At 39.3% G+C, this 22,091-nt stretch overlaps 1 pseudogene; it reads left to right on the top strand.

Moving 5' to 3' along the window:
- The first annotated feature begins 486 nt into the window (after positions 1–486).
- On the top strand, positions 487–11,554 carry LOC139356488 (tigger transposable element-derived protein 1-like; annotated as a pseudogene).
- The last annotated feature ends 10,537 nt before the right edge of the window (positions 11,555–22,091 follow it).

Genomic DNA, 22,091 nt, shown 5'->3' on the forward strand with positions numbered 1-22,091 from the left:
TAGCAGAGACTAAGGAAAGTTTCAGAAAGTAGAAACCTGTTTGATAATAAGACCAAAAGGTTGTAGTTAATTTACCTCAGTAACTAATAGTTATCCATCATATCTTAGGTATCCTTATCGATAACCTTGAAGGACCGTGTGGTATTCCACTGAACAGTCACCTAATAATGTGTTTTGCCCATTTCAAAGTCCTTCGCAATTTTTCTGTTGCAATATGTATATATATATATATCTTATATAGATAATACCTTGGAGTGCAGAAGACCTTTCTTGTTACAAAACATAGGAGCCACAGAGGAATTAATTGATCAGTAAATATTTTGAAACTCTGTATGACATATAATAGTGCTAACAAGTAAAAAAATCTGACAATCCAAATGGGATGCAAAACTAACATTTGCCACTCACATGTTGCAATGGATGGGACCTGCCTCTTTAGTTTGAGGTTCAAATTATTCAAAGTATTCCCCTGGCCAAATTGCCAGGATGCCTAACACCTCTTTCTTTCCCACTTCCAAATGGTGCAAGAACCCAGAGGTGTCTGCTTCCAAACTCCAGGCAGAGAGAGAACTGGTGAATGTAATCAGTTCACGGCAGGCTTCTTTCCCACCTCAGTCACTTCTGTCACTGTCACATGATGTCCCTGTTGAACACCGGCCCTGTGCAATGTTACACCTATGTCTGCTGCTGCAATCATGTCCTCACAGGTCCACAACTCAAGGAGGGCTGAAGCAGCAGAGGAAGGTTGACCCCAATCCACACAGTGCTATGGTAGCTGTCACTTTCGGAGCCCAAGCAAGGAATGGCTCCTCAGTTTGCCACCAGCTCGCTCCCAATCCATGGCCTCCATTCTGTCTGGCTCAGGAGGGACTTTTGTTTACAACCGCACACTGTGTTAAAACCAGCCTCTCTCTTTCCCCCAACCCATGGGAGTTGAAACTTGATATTGATTCCAGGTTCTACTCCTGGTGTCCTCATGGTGAGTTCCCCTGTAGAGCTGTTAGGACTGTTTCCTGCTCCTTCCACGATTATCTTCATCCACAAGTGAAGTATAAAAAGTAGCAAAACCCAAAAGGGAAAAAATTGAGTAGGAGACAATATTATTTTCCCAGGAGCCATCCTGGTGCCTCTTCAACTTTGCCTGACTCAATAATCTTTGGTGCAGAAATGTCTGACTTGGGGCACTCATGTTAAACCACAGAAACACTGTCACATCCTTCCTTTGGAGTGATGCTTGCCTGATTAGCTCCTTTTTTAAAAATCCCCTTTTCAAGAAAATTTGGCTCCTACTGTCTCCTTTTTTAAAAATCCCCCTTTCAAGAAAATTTGGCTCCTATTCAGAATTTAAGGGCCATTCGACTTTTCTCTTGTTTAAAAGTGACTAATTGTCTTCACAAAGAAGCACCTAGAAGCTTCTTCAAGTTTCCCTAAGCAGCCCTTGGCTATGTAGCATAAAGCTAATCTCCTTAAAAAATCAAGAGCTTCTAAAAATCACTAAGAAGGAAAAAAATAAGCTGTAGAAATATAAAAAAGGAGCTACCAGAAAAAGAAATACAATAAACACTTGAGATGTGTTCAATCTAACACTCTAACTCTTAAATACATGCAAATTAGAATATCTGTATGATACCTTTTTATTTATTTTTCATATTGGCAAAGACCAAAGTGGTTGCTGTTATAGTTCTGGTAAGGATGTAAGAAACAGGCATTTGTGTATGCAGTCGGTGAGAATGTGAACTGTTGCAAGCTTTTTGGAGAGCAATTTGGCAATATCTATGAATATTGTAAATGCTCTTTACTTTTGTCCCATCAATTCTGTGTCCGTGAATTTTTCTAAACTCACAAGAAAGTATAAGAACACATGAACAATAGAATGTCGATTCTCATCTTGTCTCTTTACCTCAGTTCATATTCCAGCCTCTCTTCTTTTATGTTTCTGTAGTCCTCCTAACTGTTTCTTCACCACTTCTCTTTTTTCAATAAGCTCTTCAACAGTCCTTAATATTTATACTTCCCCCAACTAAACCCAGCCCCAGTCCTGTTTTCCATATTCAGGCTCCCAGTTAGCCCAGCTCCCTACCACAGATAGAAACTAGAGATGATATTTTACCATATGCATCAGAAAATATTAATTGGTAAATTCCTTTTCAACTCCAGTTTGTTTCCTCATAGCCAGTTTCAAAATGATAGTGGTAGTTTTTATGAAATTCATGAATTTAGGACAGCTTTAAAAAATAATTATGCTAGGGCCCTACCTCAGACCAATTAAATCCTAATCTCTAGTGGTATAGTCAGAGATATTTTCAAAATCTTCCAGGGTGGAAAGTGGGAGGAGATAGAGGATCAGGAAAAATAACTAATGGCTTAATAGCTGGGTGTCAAAATAATCTGTACGACAAACCCACATGACACAACTTTACCTATGTAACAAACCTGCACATGTACCCCGGAATTTAAAAGTTAAATTTAAAAAAATTATTTTAAAAAATTACTCCAAACTTAAGATGAAGAGAGGATATAATATGAAACTGGGAAATTGTTTACCAGTCCTAGCCAAGGATTATTTAATTATCTAGAGGAATGTACTTTTGTTTGTTCAGATTTTTATCTGGTAGAGATGCAAATGATTTCTGCCCAGTAGAAAAATAACCTCAAAGATTTGTATCTAATTTGACAATTTTGTTATATTATTCTATTATTTCTATATGCCTGTAAACATCCAGTTCTTCAAAATACTCTGAGGTTTTTCTTCTTTGAGACAGGGTCTCACTGTCACCCAGGCTGGAGTGCAGTGGCTAGAACACAGCTAACTGTAGCCCTGACTTTCCGGGCTCAAGTTATCCTTCCACCTCAGCCTCTTCAGTAGTTGGGACAACAGACACCACTACCACACCTGGCTAATTTTTTTTTTTTTTTTTGTAAGGATGGGGTCTTACTAACTTACAAGAAGGTATAAGAACAAGCAATCCTTCTGCCTCTGTCTCCCAAAGTGCTGGAATTACAGGTGCAAACCACCACACTGGGCCTCAAAATGTTCTTTGAACCAGTTTTACCATCCTACTTCAGATTGCCTGTGTGTGGCCTTTGTCATATCATTTTTGTTAAGAATACTATCAGCCACGCACAGTGGCTCATGCTTGTAATATCGGCAGGAGGATCGCTTGAGCCCAGGAGTTTGAGACCTGCCTGGGCAACAAATTGAGACCCTGCCCCTACAAAACAATATATTTGTTAATTAGCCTGGCATGGTGGTATGCACCTGTGGTCCGAGCTACACCGGAGGCCAAGGCGGGAAGATGGCTTGAGCCCAGGAGGTTGAAGTTGCAGTGAGCTGTATTCACATCACTGCACTCCAGCTTGGGTGACAGAGCGAGACTCTGTCTCTTAAAAAAAGGAAAAAAAGAATACTATTCACAGGATGTGAAATTCTCATCTCTGTTGTGATATTTGATGTTGTCATACTTGCTGCCCCCATGGGATTTATTATCTTTGATCATCAGCTTTTTATTTTGTTCATGATATGGGTACCCTGGACATAGAGTAATTTTTTGATATATTCTTGATGGGCAAAACATGTCTTATATGAAGATAAACATTGCAATTCCAATTTTTGAAAACAACAGGCAGGCCAAACAAAAAGTGTCTGAGAGCAGCACAGGCCCCCTACCACCACCAGTTGGTGACTTTTTCTTCAGTCAGTCACACTGGAAGCAAACTAGATTTGTATGAACAGCGCAGCACTTGGAAATTGGGCATTAGAAAAAGTGTTATATATCATCCCTACCTTTTGAAAGGATAGCTCTTCTAAGTAGTTTAGAAGCATACCTTTCTGCCTGGGGAAGCCGCTCGCTTTTACTTTTCAAACATCAAAGTTTTTATTTGAGGTAAAGGTTTATTTTCCTGTGGAATTCGGATGGTTTGGAACAGCATGAAGGAAAATCTACTTTCCATTCAGAGTTTTCAAAGACCCTTTTGACAGTCAAACGATGTCCTTATTCCTGGATCTGTTCCCTAAGAGATTTTCAGTGGAGCCCACTCTGTGATGTACGTGCCGGGTATTTAGCATTTCCCCCCTTACTTAACCGGTGACTGACAGGCGTAAATGGCACAGCAGCCCCGCCACTGATGGGGACGGTGTGGAGATGTGTTTGCGTGTCTGCACTGCTCCCCCGTGAGATGGAGCCAGTTTCCCTTTCGGCTTTGCTGGATACTGCATCCTTCCTTGCATGGCTCCTTCCCTTCCCAGCCTCATTCCCTGACCCTCTGTGAATTCCTCTTGGGAACACTTCCTAATAAATCACTTTCACATACATTCTGTCTTGGGATTTGCTTCTGGGAAACCCAACCTAAGACGTTAAATGTGCCTCAGTCCACAGTACCTATAGGTTATATTTAAAATGATCATTTTCCCCTTATTGTTTTGAGCTTTCTTTTAAAAAAAAATCCTGATTATGGGTTTTGTTTGTTTGTTTGTTTGTTTTTTAGTGTGGGGTTGGTGCCGGCCTTAGCTAAGTCCTTTGGACCTTCTTCCCCTTGTTCAACATCAAACATATAGAAAATGCTCCTTTTGGAATAAAATTCCCCTACCAATATCCCAAGGTTCTTTCTCTGAATGACATAACCACGTAAACCATGTAAACAGCATATTCTGTCTGCAGTGTCTGTTCACCTGGGACCTAGCATGGGATTTCCAAACTGTTCTCAGGAATACCCCATAGTTCCCCTCTCAGACTTCTCTGAAAACTCTTGCAGACCACATCCTCTTTTCAAATAATGCTCTCAGGGGACACTCACTGCATTGTTTGTGTGTGCTGTGTGGAATGAATGGCAAATACTTTACTACCTTCACATTTGAAATGACCAACTAAATAATCAATTCTTCCAGTAGTAGGTCAGTAAGTCATATCATGTGATTGTACAATTCCTCCATGGCTCCACGACTTCCCATATCACTCAGAGAAAAAACTGAAGCTTTTCCCCAGATGGTCTTCCCGTGATCTCTTCCTCCCACACCCTGAAACCCCCCACCCCGGCCACCATCACCCAAACTGGCCTCGTTCCTGGAACATGCCAAGCAGACTCTGACCTCAGGGCCTGTGCACTTGCTGTTCCCTCTGCTGTCATCCTCTTCTCATGCTTATTTATGTATAATTTATTCTCACTGCCCTCAGGTCTCTTCTCAGATGTTACCTTCTCACTAAGACACTCTCAGAGTATTTCATAACAAATAACAACTTACCTACCCAGCCCACGCATACTTCACTCCCTACTCCCTATATCCTTTCTCTTGCTTTATTATTATTATTTTTTTAGTCAACTCTGGTCTTCATCTGAAATGCTTTAGTTTGCTTAGTTATTTGTTTATGGTCTATGCCTATCTAGAATGTAAACTCTGTGAGGAAAGGGTTTATTTTGTTCACTGCTATCTCTCAGCACCTGAAACAGGGTAGATGTTCAAATAAATATTTGAGTGAATAAATACAAGAAAGAGTTTACACTAAGTCACATTTCATCTTTAAAGTGGAATAATTAGACACAGGATTCAACATCATGTTTCCAGATTTATTTTTCTTTTCTCTTTACAATTGTTTAATTTAATTTAAAAATATATTTCTTCCCAGGGTTTCAAAAATTATAGGTTCCTCCTTGCAAGATGTCAAATATTACAGAGATATATTAAGAAATGACCAATAATCTTCTCTCTTATTATCCCACCCACTGAAACAATCAAAATTAATACCCTTTTCCCCACTGCTCACACAGCAATACATATCTACCTAAAGACACATAGATGTAGGGCTGGATTTGTTTGGTTTGTCATTAGAATATTAGACTGATACTAAATATCAATAATATGATTTTCAGGGTAGTGGTTACACAAATGGATTCTAAAGTCAGACTGGTTGGATTCAAATTTATTGGATTGGCAATCTTAGACATGTTATTTGATGCCTGGTTTTGCCTTTGTAAAACGGAAATAATAAGAGAAGCTTTCCATAAAATCGCTGTGAGAAGTAAATGACATTAATTAAAACAACAGCAACAAGTTAGAATGGTACACATCATGTTTAAGCATAAGTAAATTATCTGATTCTTTTCCCACTTAATAGATTTTGGATATACCTCTGAAACAGTACCTACAGATTTAATTCACTCTAGGAATACTTGCATAGCATTCCCTGGTATGGATAAACCAGGGATATAATTTTTTTTAATCTCTCCTCTATTGAGAGACATACAGATTTTTATAGTTTTAACCAGTACACACAGTGCCGCAACAAATATCCTAACCATAGGTGCTTGTAAATTGCTGCATTGTTTCTCTAAATATCCCAAAGTAACTCATAAAATCCTAAAAGTGAGACTGTTTTTGGTATTCAAAAGGTCTGTGCTTATTTAACATTAATAGAAATTATCAAATTACTTTTTAAAACTATTAGTAATAATCCACAAATACACAAATAATAAATATTTGCCCCTTTTCTTGCACCCTCACCAACACTAAATGCTGAGACGCTTTTAAAGTTTTGCTTAGTGATGACAAAAACATGGAATCTTGTTTTCATTTTATTTTAAAAGTGTAAACCATGACTGATCATTGCTTCATGTGTTTACTGGCAATTCTCATTTCCTTTCCTGTGAAATATCTCTTCATGTTCTTCATCCATGGTTTAGCACGGTTGTCTTTTTTATTTTAAACTCAGTTTATATAAGAGGAACAAAGGAACACTTTTTTCTTGTTGTTTGTTTGAATTTTTGTTTTTTGAGACAGGGTCTCACTCTGTCACCCAGGTTGATGTGCGGTGGAGCAATCGTAACTCACTGCAGCCTCAAGCTCCTGGGCTCAAGCGATCCTCTTGCCTCAGCCTCCTGAGTAGCTGGGACCACAGGCACATACCACCATTCCTGGCAAGAACATTTGTTTATGATTTGTGTTACGAAATATTTTTTTCCCAGTCTACTGTGTTTGGTTTTAGACTTTGTAATATCTCTTGCATCCTTTTATTTTATGTTTTCACGTAGTCAAATTTATCTATCCTTATTTTAGGGTTTGGGGTTTTCTGTATTTCTTGTTTTCGTAAAGAAATTCTTAGTATCAAGTAATAAGAATATCTTCCTAAAATTTAATCTAATGAGTTTATTATCTTGTTTATAATATTTAAGATCTTCAAGCCATCTGAACAGTATTTTTGTATGTATATGAGGTGAGGGCATAACTTTTCTTATAGATGGATGGATAATTGAGTCAGCACCATTTATTATATAAGCCACTCTTTGCCTGTTTGTTAATGAAGTCTTCAAGTATATTTTGATTTGTTTCTTGGCTTCCTCTTCTAGCCTTCTTACTAATCTTTCTAGTCCTGTGCTAACACTGTCTAGATTACAGTCATTTCATATTATGTTTCAATAATTGATATAGCAAAGCTCTCTCAACCCTTCTTTTAAAAAATTATTGGTCACTTTTAAATATATAATCTTCTTTCTTGGTGCTAAAATAATTTTGTGCAAGCTTTTAAAGCCTGTTTGGATGCAGCTAGACATGGAAATAAATTAACCTTGTTTATTTGGGAAAAAGAGACATTTTTCTTATATTGAGTCTTCTTCCCATCTAAAACATGGCATGTCTCTCAATTTATGTAGATACTATTTTGTATCTTTCAGAAGGAATTTAGTCTGCTTCATATAGATACTATGCCTTTCTTTTAAGATTTATTCCTGAGAATTGTGTCATTTTTGTCACAATTATAAACTGAATATTTTTCTCCTTCTCCATTTCTAACCGATTACCAGCAGACTCTAGATCCTTTATGTTATTATGCCAGATAGAAGAAGCATCTTACTTATTTCCAACCTTGTCAACTTATCACTGACATTCTTTTTTCCTTTAAAATTTGCCATTATTCCAGCTCTAAACACTTACAGCAAGTTTGAAAAGCTAGGTCTGCTTTATATTATGTGCTTTATATATAACTCAAGTGATTTTCCCTTGCAAGAAAGTTTAACAGAAGGCCGGGTGTAGTGGCTCACGTTTGCAATCCCAGCACTTTAGGAGGCCAAGGCAGGTGGATCACTTGAAGTCAGGAGTCTGAGACCAGTCTGGACAATGTGGCAAAACGTGGTCTCTACTAAAAAGTACAAAAATTAGCCAGGCATAGTGGCACATGCCTGTAATCCCAACTATTTGGGAGGCCGAGGCACAAGAATAGCTTGAACCCAGGAGGCGGAGATTGCAGTGAGCCAGTTAGCGGAGATCACACCACTGCACTCCAGCCTGGGTGACAGAGCAAGACTCTGTCTCAAATAAATAAATAAATAAATAAATAAATAAATAAATAAATAAATAAAAATTAACAGAGTATTTAGGTTTTATCTATGAACCAAAATGGTATGTTACAAATATTTATGAGAAGAAACTCTAAGAATGCAGGATTTGGAGTTGGACATAGGATTACTTTACATCACACAATGTGGTTAAAAAGACTATTATGTGACTAGCACCTGTCACTTTGCTGTGTCCATTTATAGATCCCCTTCAGTAGTATTTTTATAACTCAGCCCCCTAATTCAAGCCATAATGGCCTCAGCAGCAAGAGCAGATGGGAAGGGAAAGAGATTCAGCATGAGGATTGGTTCTTGGGGGTAGGCCATCCAGCTGTCAGTGGAGGGGAGGTTCAGGAGGCCCATAGGGACTGTCATACCAGCTTCAGGGGTGATGGCCTTCTGTTAGAGGTACTGATTTCAAAGGAAAGTGGCTAGGTTCCTTGTAGTGATGAAACTGCAACAGAAAGTCAGAAGCAACTCCTAGGTCAGGATGACCATAAGCATTGGCAAGGAAACTTTTCCAAAGACAGAGGGTCCACAGTCAACCATACTGAACCTCAGGGCAAGTCTCCAGTCCTAGAAGGGATGAGAGTAGTCAACAAGGTACTGATTGGAACTTAGAAACCGAGGCTGAGGCAAAAGCCAGTGCCACCAGCTGAGGCAGCAAACAGGTACAGCAATAGCAGGATCTGATAACAAGGTGGTCTGGGAGAAACTCTGGACACAAAGGCTGCCAGTACGCCATCAGACCCTGGGTCTGGCCTCTTAGTTCCTTGACCTCCTCTCCTTCAGTGACTTTGTACTCCATGCTAGTCACTCACTTGCGTATAATATCTAGACCTTGTCAACACCAACAATTGCAACTCCTCCATAATCTCAGTTCCATATATCCTACTTTCTGACCACCACTTCCCATCTGCATAGCTTATTCTTTCTGTTACCTGAATGCCAGTTCTCATTCATTTTTACCAGATGACACGTTCACTGCATTCTCACTGCCCGTTACACTTTTTATGCCCTTTTTACTTCTTTATCCAGCTTAAATTCCACAAACAATTATTATACAAGAGTATCTTGTTTTATTACACTTCCTTTTATTGCACTTAGCAGATAGTGCATTTTTTACGTATTGAAGATTTTTGGCAACTCTGCCTTGAGCAAGGCTATCAGCACCATTTTTTCAAAAGCATGTGTTCACTTAGTGTCTCTGTCACATTTTGGTAATTCTTGTACTTTTCCAATATTATTACATCTGTTACCATGATCTCTGGTTACTGATCTTTAATGTTACTATTGTAATTGTTTTGGGACACCGCAAACTGCACCCTTATGAGACAGTGTACTTAATTGATTAATGTGTATGTTTTGACTGTTCTACCAACTAGCTGTTCCCATTTCTCTCCCTCTCCTCAGGCCTCCCTCTTCCCTGAGACCCAACAATATTGAAATTAGGCCAATTAGTAACCCAACCTCTAAGTGCTCAAGTCAAAAGAAGAGTTGTGTGTCTCTCCCTTCAACCCAGTTAGAATTGATTAAGCTCGGTGAGGAAGGCATGCTGACAGCCAAGATAGGCTGAAAGCTAGCCTTCTTGCACTGAACAGTCAGCCAAGTTGTGAATGCAAAGGAATAGTTCTTGAAGGAAATTTAAAGTGCTACTCCAGTGAACACACCAATGATAAGAAAGTGGAACAGCCTCATTGCTGATAGACAGTTTTAGTGGTCTGGATAGATCAAACCAGTCATCACATTCTCTTAAGCCAAAGCCTAATCCAGAGAAAAGCCCCAACTCTCTTCAATTCTATGAGGGCTGAGATAGGTGAGGAAGAAGTAGAAGAAAAGTCTGAAGGTATCAGAGGTTGGTTCACGAGGTTTAAGGGAAAAAGCCATCTCCCTACAATAAAAGAGCAAGGTGAAACAGCAACTGCTGATGGAGAAGCTGCAGCAAGTTGTCCAGAAGATCTAGTTAAGATCATTGATGAAAGTGGCTACACTAAAAACCCATTTGCAGTGTTGACCAAACAGCCTTCTATTGGAAGAAGATGCCATCTGAGACGTTCATAGCTAGAGAGGAGGAGTCAATGCCTGACTTCAAAGCTTCAAAGGACAGGCCGACTCTCTTGTTAGAGGCTAATGCAGCTGGTGACTTTAAGTTGAAGGCAATGTTCATTGACCGTTCTGAAAATCTGAGGGCCCTTAAGAATTATGCTGAATCTACTCTTCCTATGCTCTATAAATGGAACAACAAAGCCTGAATGACAGCACTTTTGTTTACAGCTTGGTTTACTGATTATTTTTTAGCCCACTGTTGAGACCTACTGTTTAAATGAAGACTCCTTTCAAAATAGTACTGTTTATTGCCACAGCACCTGGTTACTCAAGAGCTCTGAGGGAGATGTACAAGGAGATAAATGTTGTTGTTTTCATGTTGCTAACACACCATCCATTCTGCAGCCCATGGATCAAGAAGTCATTTTGACTTTCAAGTCTTCTGATTTAAGAAATACATTTCATAAAACTATAGCTTCCATAGATAGTGATTCCATGGATACATCTGGGCAAAGTAAATTGAAAACCTTCTGGAAAGGATGCACCATTCTAGATGTCATTTATAACATTGGTGATTCATGGGAGGAAGTTAAAATAATAACATTAGCAGGAGTTTGGAAGAAGTTGATTACAACCTTCATGGATGGCTTTGGGGGGCTTAAGACTTCAATGAAGGAAGTAACTGCAGATGTGGTGGAAAAGTAAGAGAAGTGGAGCCTGAAGGTGTGACTAAATTGCTGCAACCTCATGATAAAATTCGAACAGATGAGGAGGTGCTTCATATGGATGTGCAAGGAAGTGGTTTCTCGATATAGAATCTATTCCTGGTGAAGGTGCCCTGAACATAGCTGAAATGACGACAAAGAATTTGGAGTATTTCATGAACTTAATTGATAAAGCAGTGGCAGGGTTTGAGAATATTAACTCCAATTTTGGAAGTTCTATGGTGGGGAAAATGTTATCAAACACCATCACATGCTACAGAGAATTTTTTTCTGAAAGGAAGAGTCAATCAGTGAGGCAAACCTTATTTTCGTCTTATTTTAAGACATTGCCACAGCCACCCTGATCTTCATCAACGACCATGCTAATAAGTCAGCAGCCGTCAAGGTTGAGGCAAAATCTTCTACCAGCAAAAAGATTACAACTAGCTAAGATGATTGCTAGCATTATTTTTTACCAATAAAGTAATTTTCAATTAAGGTATGCACATTTTTAAGACATAATAATATTACACACTTCCTATACTACAGTATAGCGTAAGCTTTTACATGCACTGAAAAACAAAAAAATTCATATGACTCATTTACTGTGATATTTGCTTTATTGTGGTGGTCTGGAACCGAACCCACGATACCCCCGAGGTATGCCTCTAATCACTCTCTTGCATACTTGCATATAATTCCCTTGCCCCTCTTTCACTTCATTGTACTCATTTGGCAAAAGCACAACTCTTGTCAGACTGGATGTTCTTCTCTGTTCACTCCTCTAGATTCTCTCTCTATCCTTCTTTGCTCTGTGCCCTAGGAGGCTGCCTTTTATAGATGTCTTAACAAGATTCTCCCTCCTTTAGCTATTAGTTAGGTTCAGCCAATGAGAGGCACCACTAGGAGCATGGAGGGCAAGAGAAAGAGAGGTAGAGGTATTGATCTTCTGCTCTTCACAGTCAGGCTGAAGTTTCGCAATGGCTGAGTTTCTTTAAGGCCACAGATCTGAATGAGGGACCTTTCTCCTACAGGGTTCTGATAACTGCTCTTGCCCTTTTGGCCTTGTGGTGGAATGTCTCCCTGCTGTTGCTAACCCTGGAGTGTTTCATCATCCTTGTGGGATCCCCATATCACACTCCTTACCTTCAAGAATTGTCCCTTCATTAGATTCTCTTCCATTTTAACTCCTCTTGAAAGTGTCTTTTCTTTCCTCCTTGGGTTAACTCCAGTTTTCAGATACTCTGTGCCTGCTCCTGTGCATCCAAATATGGCTGGAGAAAAACTACAACCTCCTAATGAGTTGTAGTTAAAATTTATGACCAGGAACTATCACTGTGCCCCTAATGGCTACAGGTAATGATACCACATATGTCAAGTTCATTAATTCCCTTACTCTCTATTTCATACCTTCTTCTCTTTTCTTAAACCCCCAAATTTCATCCCATCGTCACTCTTAACAGATGATTTTATTTCCTACTTTCCTGAGAAAATTGAAGCAATCAGAAGACAACCTCCCCAACTCACGCCATCTCATGTACCTAACAAGCAGCCTCATCTCCCACATACTCAGCTTTTCTCTCTGGTACCACAGATAATCTATTTGTACTCTATATAAAGCTAGTCTCCACACTTGTGGACTGAACTCCAACCCCTCTTATCAAATCAAGGACATTGCTCTAGCAATTTTCCTTTGTCTCTCCACAGCAACAATCTTCTCTCTCTCCCTTCTTCTCTCTCTCTCTCTCTGATCATTGTCATCAGTCATATTAGCATTTATATTTCTCTCATTTAAACAACAACAATAACAACATCTCTCTTATTCCCTACTGTCCCATTTCTCTTCTTTTCCATTGGCAGCAAGATTCCTAGAAAGAGTTATCTATGTTTACTGTTTTCATTTGAACCCATTCCATGTTATTAACTATAACGCTCAAACTTGGGCCTTGACATATCAGCAGCTTTTGATGCTCTCCCTCTTCCATAATACTCTCCAAACGTACCACCTTCTTGGTTTTTGTCATACCTCTTGGGTTGCTTCTTCTTTCTTTTGCTGTTTGCTTCTCTTAATTCATCCTCTTAATGTTGTAGTGCCCCAGGGCTCAGACTTGGACCTCTTTTTCATCTACATTTTGATAACCTCAAGCAATCCCATGTCCTTTAATAAATTCTATATGCTAATGATTGCCATTGTTATGAATCTGTTGAACTCCAAGCTCATATGCCCAAGTGCCTACTCAACGTCTTCATATGAATGTCTGATATTTCCAAAACAAGCCTCTTGATTTCCCTGTTCCCTAAACTAGTTCCATCCATAGCCCTCCCTATCACAACTAATGCCAACTCCAATCTTCTAGTAGCAGACAAAAAGTTGTAGTTATTCTTGACTTTCCCCACCAGTGCCACCTTTTTTTTGTCTCCTATTATCCTCCTTGCTCAATTGGTTCCAGTTACACTGGCTTCTTGGCTGTTCTTTAAACATGCCAGGCATACATCTGCCATAGAGACTTTTTTGTAACTTATCTCTCTGGGTAGAATGCTTTTTGGTGTGTGTGTGTGTGTGTGTGTGTGTGTGTGTGTGTGTGTGGTGTACATGTGTGTTTTGAGACAGAGTCTTGCTCCGTCACCCAGGCTGCAGTGCAGTGGCATGATCACAGATCACTGCCGCCTCAATCAAGTGGGCTCAAATAATCCTCCCACTTTAGCCTCCCAAATAGCTGGGACTATAGGCATCCACCAACATACCCAGCTGTTTTTTAAATGTTTTGTAGAGACAGGCCTTGCTATGTTGCCCAAGCTGGTCTCTAACTCCTGGGCTGAAGTGATCCCCCAGTGTCAGCCTCCCAAAGTGCTGGGATTAAAGGTGTGAGTCACTGCACCCAGCATAGAATAGAATGCTCTTTCCACAAATATCATCTGGCTACTTCCTCTTATCCTTTTAATCCTTACACAGCTCTCACTTTCTCAATAAGACTTACCCTGACCATTCTATGTAATAATGCAACTTATGCATACAGAGACACACACACACACACATACATATCCTTAGCTCTATTTTGTCATTTTCTCAGAGAAAATGGTAAGCCACCTTAATTATAAATATTGTTTGTTGTCTATCTCGTCTGCTGAAATATAAGCTCTACAAGGGGATGGGGGATCCTTCTGCTTTGTTCACTGATATATCCCAAGTTCCTGGAACAGTTCCTGGCACATAGTAGGCACTCAAATATTGAGTAGGCACAAAAATATTGTTGAAGGGATGGAAGGTAAATTAAATATTATTAAATCCTGCTGGTATGGAGGAGGAATCTAAGTCTGTTTGTATCCTGCTTATTTCAGATAAAATGGGATCAAGGACCAGGTCAGACCTTATATAGAGATTCTACCAGGATAGGTCTGGATAGGAGAGTCTAGCCGAGGTAGAGGTAGGTTTAGAGAAAGGGAAAAAAGGCCAGCAGATCTTTCCAATCTTGGAGCAGTGTAAGGCTCAGCTAAGAAGATCCTTTTTCATGCTGGTTGAAATTTGGAGAGTTCTGCAAGGTCCAAATGTGGAGAAAGTAATAGGTAATAAAGTACTAGGGTTTATTCACTGACATGACTAGAGAAAGCTTTTGCTAATGATAAGATACACAACTCAATGTGTGTTTGCCTAAGATATTCAGGAATACAGAAATCAGAGGGGGGTGTGTGTGTGTGTGTGTACATGTGTGTGTAGAGAGTGTTTTTGCTCCCACCTTTTCCTGAATGTAGCTTATATAATCTAGAAGGAATGAGACAATATGTAAGTCCTAGACGAAAGATGAGTTCCAGAGATTCTCTGTTCAGGCTTGTCTGCCCAACCCTTTATGACGTTCCACTCCCTGAGGAAATCCAGCCTGTTACACCAGCATGTACAGATATTAATCTATACTAGTATAGCTCAGTGTCTTTCAAAACATGGCCTGTGGATCACCTGAATCAGAATAGTTGGGTGTCTCTGACAAAAATGTAAATTCCTGAATCCTCCTCAGACCTATTAAATCATAGGATAGGGCCACGAATCTGCATACGCAAGAAGCTCCCTAGATAATTCTGGCACATAGGTTGAGAACCTCTGCTACAGATGAAGAGATGTGCTTTGCCCTACTTTCATTGGTCTATACTATTTCATCTTTTATTCTATGTCTCATCCTTTTTTCATTTCACATTTTAAAAGCATAAAAGGAAGACTTTGTTCTGAAAATAATCCATTTTGGGGATTAATTGGGAAATTACAGGTAAAGTTTACTTGATTCAATGATTCCTGTGACTCATTTTCTCTCCTTCATGTACTTTTAGGTGGGTGATAAGAAGCACTAATCCATATCCTAACCAGGCACATAAATTCCCCTTTTTCTCCCAGTTAGAGTTTTGTTGAACTTTTAAATTGCCTTATCTTCAGCTCTAGACCAACAATTCCTTCTAAGTTAAGGACTGCTTTCCAGAGAAAGTGGAAAGTTTCACACCAAATACAGGAACTGAGCAGAATTTGAGGCTAAAATATCCCCTCTGAATGTCAATTAGCCCAAGGCTGAATTGTAGTAGACAGACTACCATCTGTAGCATCATCCGTGATTTAGAACAATGCAATCATGAACTGCAATCTGTGAGTATGCTTTCCTTGCAGAACAATCCACTGTCTGGTACCAAACAGGTAGGAAGTCATGTCTAAGAGGTTCCCCAAACAGTATAATCAGATGATCTTAAGATCTTCTAGATTATTTCTTAAATGGAAATTCAATAGAGGAAATTTAGCTAATAGAATACCTATCCTTCCAACTTCTCTCTAAAACAAAATGATTTGGCTTTTATCAAAGGAGACTTCAAAGCAAACTCTTTTTGCCCAGTTCACCTTCATTTTCACTGAAGCTAAAGAGAATTCAGCAGATATTAGGATAATTCCAAAAGACTCTTTTTTGCTCTTGGGTTATCTTGCTTTCCATATGATATCCCAAATCCCCAACAATCAAGTGGAATTCCAGAACGATTTAAAAGCACAGGAAACTTTCAACACACCCTGTCTCTTCGGAACCCAGTTGCTTTTAGAAAGAAGAATTCTCTTTCTCAGTATTTTAGAAGGACATATAAAAATGCTTGTCATTTTGAAATTTCTGTTAATTTTGTATTACTTTTCTTACTTTTCAGTTCTCAAAATAATACTGTGAAAATGACTATTTTTTTAATTTTCCCAACTTAGGCAGGGGAAGGGGAGGCATAAAATCCAAATTTATTAAATCTAGGCTAGGACCTCATAACACTATTTCCTAGAGAGGAATTTGGTAAGGAGGGTCTAACTTATATGGCAAGTGGGTGAAGAGAAGCGTTAATTGATGAAGGAGTCTGTCCTCATGGGGCGGTTTCACCTATAACCAGTGAGACAACACTGCCCACAAGCAAAGCCTTATATCAGACCTCCACAGAAAAATGGAAATAAGATGAGAAACAGGTCTTACATCCTGCCCAAAAAGGCATCCAGCATGCCCTGCCTTGCAGTGAACTGGCTTTGGTTCTTGTACTCCTGTGGAAAGTAGTCCTTAGGTAGGTAAGGTAGGAAGCAGAGCTCCATTTTTGGGGTGGAGGACCAGCCTGAACAAAACAGTATGTCAGGACCTCCCACCACTGGACGGGGCTTCAGGAAGTGGGCTGTCTTTTACAGAGATTTGGTGTCCTAGGCAGGTAGAGATATCCCCAGTCAGCTTTATGAGCACTAGTCCCATGTCTGATGGGAAGCAAAGCTAGCCTCTGGAGTGTGTGTGTGTATGTCTGTGTGTCTCTCTGTGTGTGTGTATAATGCCTGTTCTTCTGTTCCAGGATTCCCTACAAGGCCCAAGAACAAGTGTATTATCTAGGAGAATTTGCAAGGATGTAGGAACATGGCTCTGGACTCAGACTGACCTTGGTTGGAATCCTGCCTCTGCTACTTAAAAGCTAACTGACCAACCTACAGAATGGGAGAAAATTTTTGCAATCTACTCATCTGACAAAGGGCTAATATCCAGAACCTACAAAGAACTCAAACAAATTTACAAGAAAAAATCAAACAACCCCATCAAAAAGTGGGCAAAGGATATGAACAGACATTTCTCAAAAGAAGACATTCATACAGCCAACAGACACATGAAAAAATGCTCATCATCACTGGCCATCAGAGAAATGCAAATCAAAACCGCAATGAGATACCATCTCACACCAGTTAGAATGGCGATCATTAAAAAATCAGGAAACAACAGGTGCTGGAGAGGATGTGGAGAAATAGGAACACTTTTACACTGTTGGTGGGATTGTAAACTAGTTCAACCATTATGGAAAACAGTATGGCGATTCCTCAAGGATCTAGAACTAGATGTACCATATGACCCAGCCATCCCATTACTGGGTATATACCCAAAGGATTATAAATTATGCTGCTATAAAGACACATGCACACGTATGTTTATTGCAGCACTATTCACAATAGCAAAGACTTGGAATCAACCCAAATGTCCATCAGTGACAGATTGGATTAAGAAAATGTGGCACATATACACCATGGAATACTATGCAGCCATCAAAAAGGATGAGTTTGTGTCCTTTGTAGGGACATGGATGAAGCTGGAAACCATCATTCTTAGCAAACTATCACAAGAACAGAAAACCAAACACCGCATGTTCTCACTCATAGGTGGGAACTGAACAATAAGATCACTTGGACTCAGGAAGGGGAACATCACACACAGGGGCCTATCATGGGGAGGGGGGAGGGGGGAGGGGGGAGGGATTGCATTGGGAGTTATACCTGATGTAAATGATGAGTTGATGGGTGCTGACGAGTTGATGGGTGCAGGACACCAACATGGCACAAGTATACATATGTAACAAACCTGCACGTTATGCACATGTACCCTACAACTTAAAGTATAATAATAATAAATAAATTTAAAAAAAAAAAAAAGCTAACTGACATTGGGCAAGTTTTCTTAATCTCTTTCAGTCTCAGTTTCCACAACCAAAAGGTGGGAATAATGATAGTCATCCCACAGAAACGTAATCCAGCACATAAACAGAACCAAAGACAAAAACCACATGATTATCTCAGTAGATGTAGAAAAGGCCTTGGACAAAATTCAAGAGCCCTTCATGCTAAAAACTCTCAATAAATTCTGTATTGATGGAATGTATCTCAAAATAATAAGAGGTATTTATGACAAACCCACAACCAATATCATACTGAATGGGCAAAAACTGGAAGCATTCCCTTTGAAAACTGGCACAAGACAGGGATGCCCTCTCTCACCACTCCTATTCAACTTCGTGTTGGAAGTTCTGGCTAGGGCAATTAGGCAAGAGAAAGAAATCAAGGGTACTCAGTTAGGAAAAGAAGAAGTCAAATTGTCCCTGTTTGCAGATGACATGATTGTATATTTAGAAAACCCCATCGTCTCAGCCCAAAATCTCCTTTAGCTGATAAGCAACTTCAGCAAAGTCTCAGGATACAAAATCAATGTACAAAAATCACAAGCATTCTTATACACCAGTAACAGACAAACAGAAAGCCAAATCATGAACGAACTTCCATTCACAATAGCTTCAAAGAGAATAAAATACCTACGAATCCAACTTACAAGGGATGTAAAGGACCTCTTCAAGGAGAACTACAAACCACTGCTCAGTGAAATAAAAGAGGACACAAACAAATGGAAGAACATACCATGCTCATGGATAGGAAGAATCAATATTGTGAAAATGGCCATACTGCTCAAGGTAATTTATAGATTCAATGCCATCCCCATTAAGCTACCAATGACTTTCTTCACAGAATTGGAAAAAACTGCTTTAAAGTTCATATGGAAGCAAAAAAGACCTCGCATTGCCAAGACAATCCTAAGCCAAAAGAGCAAAGCTGGAGGCATCATGCTACCTGACTTCAAACTATACTACAAGGCTGCAGTAACCAAAACAGCATGGTACTGGTACCAAAACAGAGATATAGACCAATGGAACAGAACAGAGCCCTCAGAAATAATACCACACATCTACAGCCATCTGATCTTTGACAAACCTGACAAAAACAAGAAATGGGGAAAGGATTCCCTATTTAATAAATGGTGCTGGGAAAATTGGCTAGCTGTAAGTAGAAAGCTGAAACTGGATCCTTTCCTTACTCCTTATATGAAAATTAATTCAAGATGGATTAGAGAATTCAATGTTAGACCTAAAACCATAAAAACCCTAGAAGAAAACCTAAGTAATACCATTCAGGACATAGGCATGGGCAAGGACTTCACGACTAAAACACCAAAAGCAATGGCAACAAAAGCCAAAATTGACAAATGGGATCTAATTAAACTAAAGAGCTTCTGCACAGCAAAAGAAACTACCATCAGAGTGAACAGCAACCTACAGAATGGGAGGAAATTTTTGCAATCTACTCATCTGACAAAGGGCTAATATCCAGAACCTAAAAAGAACTTAATCAAATTTACAAGAAAAAATCAAACAACCCCATCAAAAAGTGGGCAAAAGATATGAACAGACACTTCTCAAAAGAAGACATTCATACAGCCAACAGACACATGAAAAAATGCTCATCATCACTGGCCCTCAGAGAAATGCAAATCAAAACCACAATGAGATACCATCTCACACCAGTTAGAATGGCGATCATTAAAAAATCAGGAAACAACAGGTGCTGGAGAGGATGTGGAGAAATAGGAACACTTTTACACTGTTGGTGGGACTGTAAACTAATTCAACCATTGTGGAAAACAGTGTGGCGATTCTTCAAGGATCTAGAACTAGAAATACCATTTGACCCAGCCATCCCATTACTGGGTATATACCGAAAAGATTATAAATCATGCTGCTATAAAGACACATGCACACATATGTTTACTGTGGCACTATTCACAATAGTAAAGACTTGGAATCAACCCAAATGTCCATCAGTGACAGATTGGATTAAGAAAATGTGGCACATATACACCATGGAATACTATGCAGCCATAAAAAAGGATGAGTTTGTGTCCTTTGTAGGGACATGGATGCAGCTGGAAACCATCATTCTCAGCAAACTATCGCAAGAACAGAAAACCAAATAACGCATGTTCTCATTCATAGGTGGGAATTGAACAATGAGATCACTTCGACACAGGAAGAGGAGCATCACACACTGGGTCCTATTGTGGGGAGGGGGTGGGGGGAGCAATCATATTATTCCTAATGTAAATGATGGATAAATGACATTATCCCTAATGTAAATTTACCTAATGTAAATGACGAGTTAATGGGTGCAGCACACCAACATGGCACATGTATACATATGTAACAAACCTGCATGTTGAGCACATGTACCCTAGAACTTAAAGTATAATAAAAAAAAGAATGGTTGTAAGGAATAATTAGACCGAATAGCATATTGTAAATTGTCTAGCACAGTATCTGTCACATAGTATGCCCACAATAAGTTCCCCTATTAACATTAAGATGATCTTATCTGTGCCATTTTCCATGCTTCCTTTGAATTCATGGAACAAAGTAGTGAAAAATTCAGCTTAGCAAGTACAAAATCATTGCTTAGACCAGATCTGAGGCCAGCATAAAAGCCAAAAGAATGTTGTAGCTAGAGAGTCCAAGTGCAACCCTAGCTCTTCTGAATTCCCTAAGGGACTACTCAAGGTAAAGCTGTCACAGAGAGTTTGTGATTAAACCATTGGATAAAAGCCAGACACATTGCATGCTTGAAAAAGGAGTTATTTTCACAAGGGTAATTGCCAGAGACCAATGCAGTCAAGAGTCAAAGCAGGGTAGATTCTCATCAGAAATGTGTGCCCACAGCAAAGACTCTTGGCAGAGGACATACAACGTTAGGCTGTGACATCAGACTTTTGGACCACTGAGCTGCATAAGCAGGCCCAGCAGAGCGAAAACTCACCAGTAAGAATTAACGCTGGAGGAAGTTTAAGAATGCCAGGCCCCAAGAAGCTTGCAAAATCACATTGCTATGGAACAGCTGGTTCCTTCAGTGCCTGAGATCATTGCCAGATTCCATCTTTTTCCATAATAATATATTACCTCTGTTAATTTACAGAATCCAGGGCAAGATTATATGAAAACTACTAGACGCTGTGCAAATGGCCCCTTATCCGTAACTAGAAATTATGTATGTTGTAATTAGTTTGCTATAACTAAAACTGCGAGCCCCAACATGAAGAATCTTGTACTTCATGACATAAGACGCTTGAGCAGTTTTATTTTATTTTTTAACTGTCTTTGGCAGCTGTCCAATAATGCTTGGAGAGAAGCAGTCCCTTGCACCCCAGCTACCCCCTTGCTGCTCCATTTAGCCCCTTAGAAAAGCTTGTTGAGCAATTAAGGCGGGAACATTGAAACCTTACTCACCTTCAGTCAACCTTTCCTTAATTGGGCAATCAATTTACATACTTCCAGTCCTGACAAAAGAGAAATGCAGTTTTGGCTTTCCAGGAGTGAGCTATTAAGATTGTAAGCCATTTACCTGAGTACTGGCTTCTTAGTTACACACATAACACAAAAGAAAGATCTATGTGCTTGTTTTCATACTCCATCTTTCTTGATTTGGAAATGGAAGTTTAAAATCATTGGCTCAAAACACAAAATCGCTCTTGATATTCCCATACTATCTTTTTACAATTCTCAGGGTCACTTAGATTTGTGATTGAAAAAAAAAACAAACAAACAAACAAACAAAAAAAAAAAACATAGCCCTCTAAATGGCTATTTGAATGATTATAATTGCACAAACACATCTTTTATTTGAAAGAATAGTGAACTGAAGTGAGGCATCATTGGTGACTTGTTCCAAACAATTGTTTACACAAGTGTATTTAAAAAGGAAAGCTTTTGTTCACTTTCATATTTTCACTTACAAGGTTCTTCTGAGATATCTGAAGTGAATTTGCAGATTGAAAAGTTACAGCCTACTTCATAGATTGGGAACAGTGGTTCTCAAACATCGGTGAGTGTCCAGTGCTTTCCCAGGATCTA

This window comes from Macaca nemestrina, chromosome 10, assembly GCF_043159975.1.
Source record: "Macaca nemestrina isolate mMacNem1 chromosome 10, mMacNem.hap1, whole genome shotgun sequence".
In the NCBI taxonomy this organism is placed as follows: domain Eukaryota; kingdom Metazoa; phylum Chordata; class Mammalia; order Primates; family Cercopithecidae; genus Macaca; species Macaca nemestrina.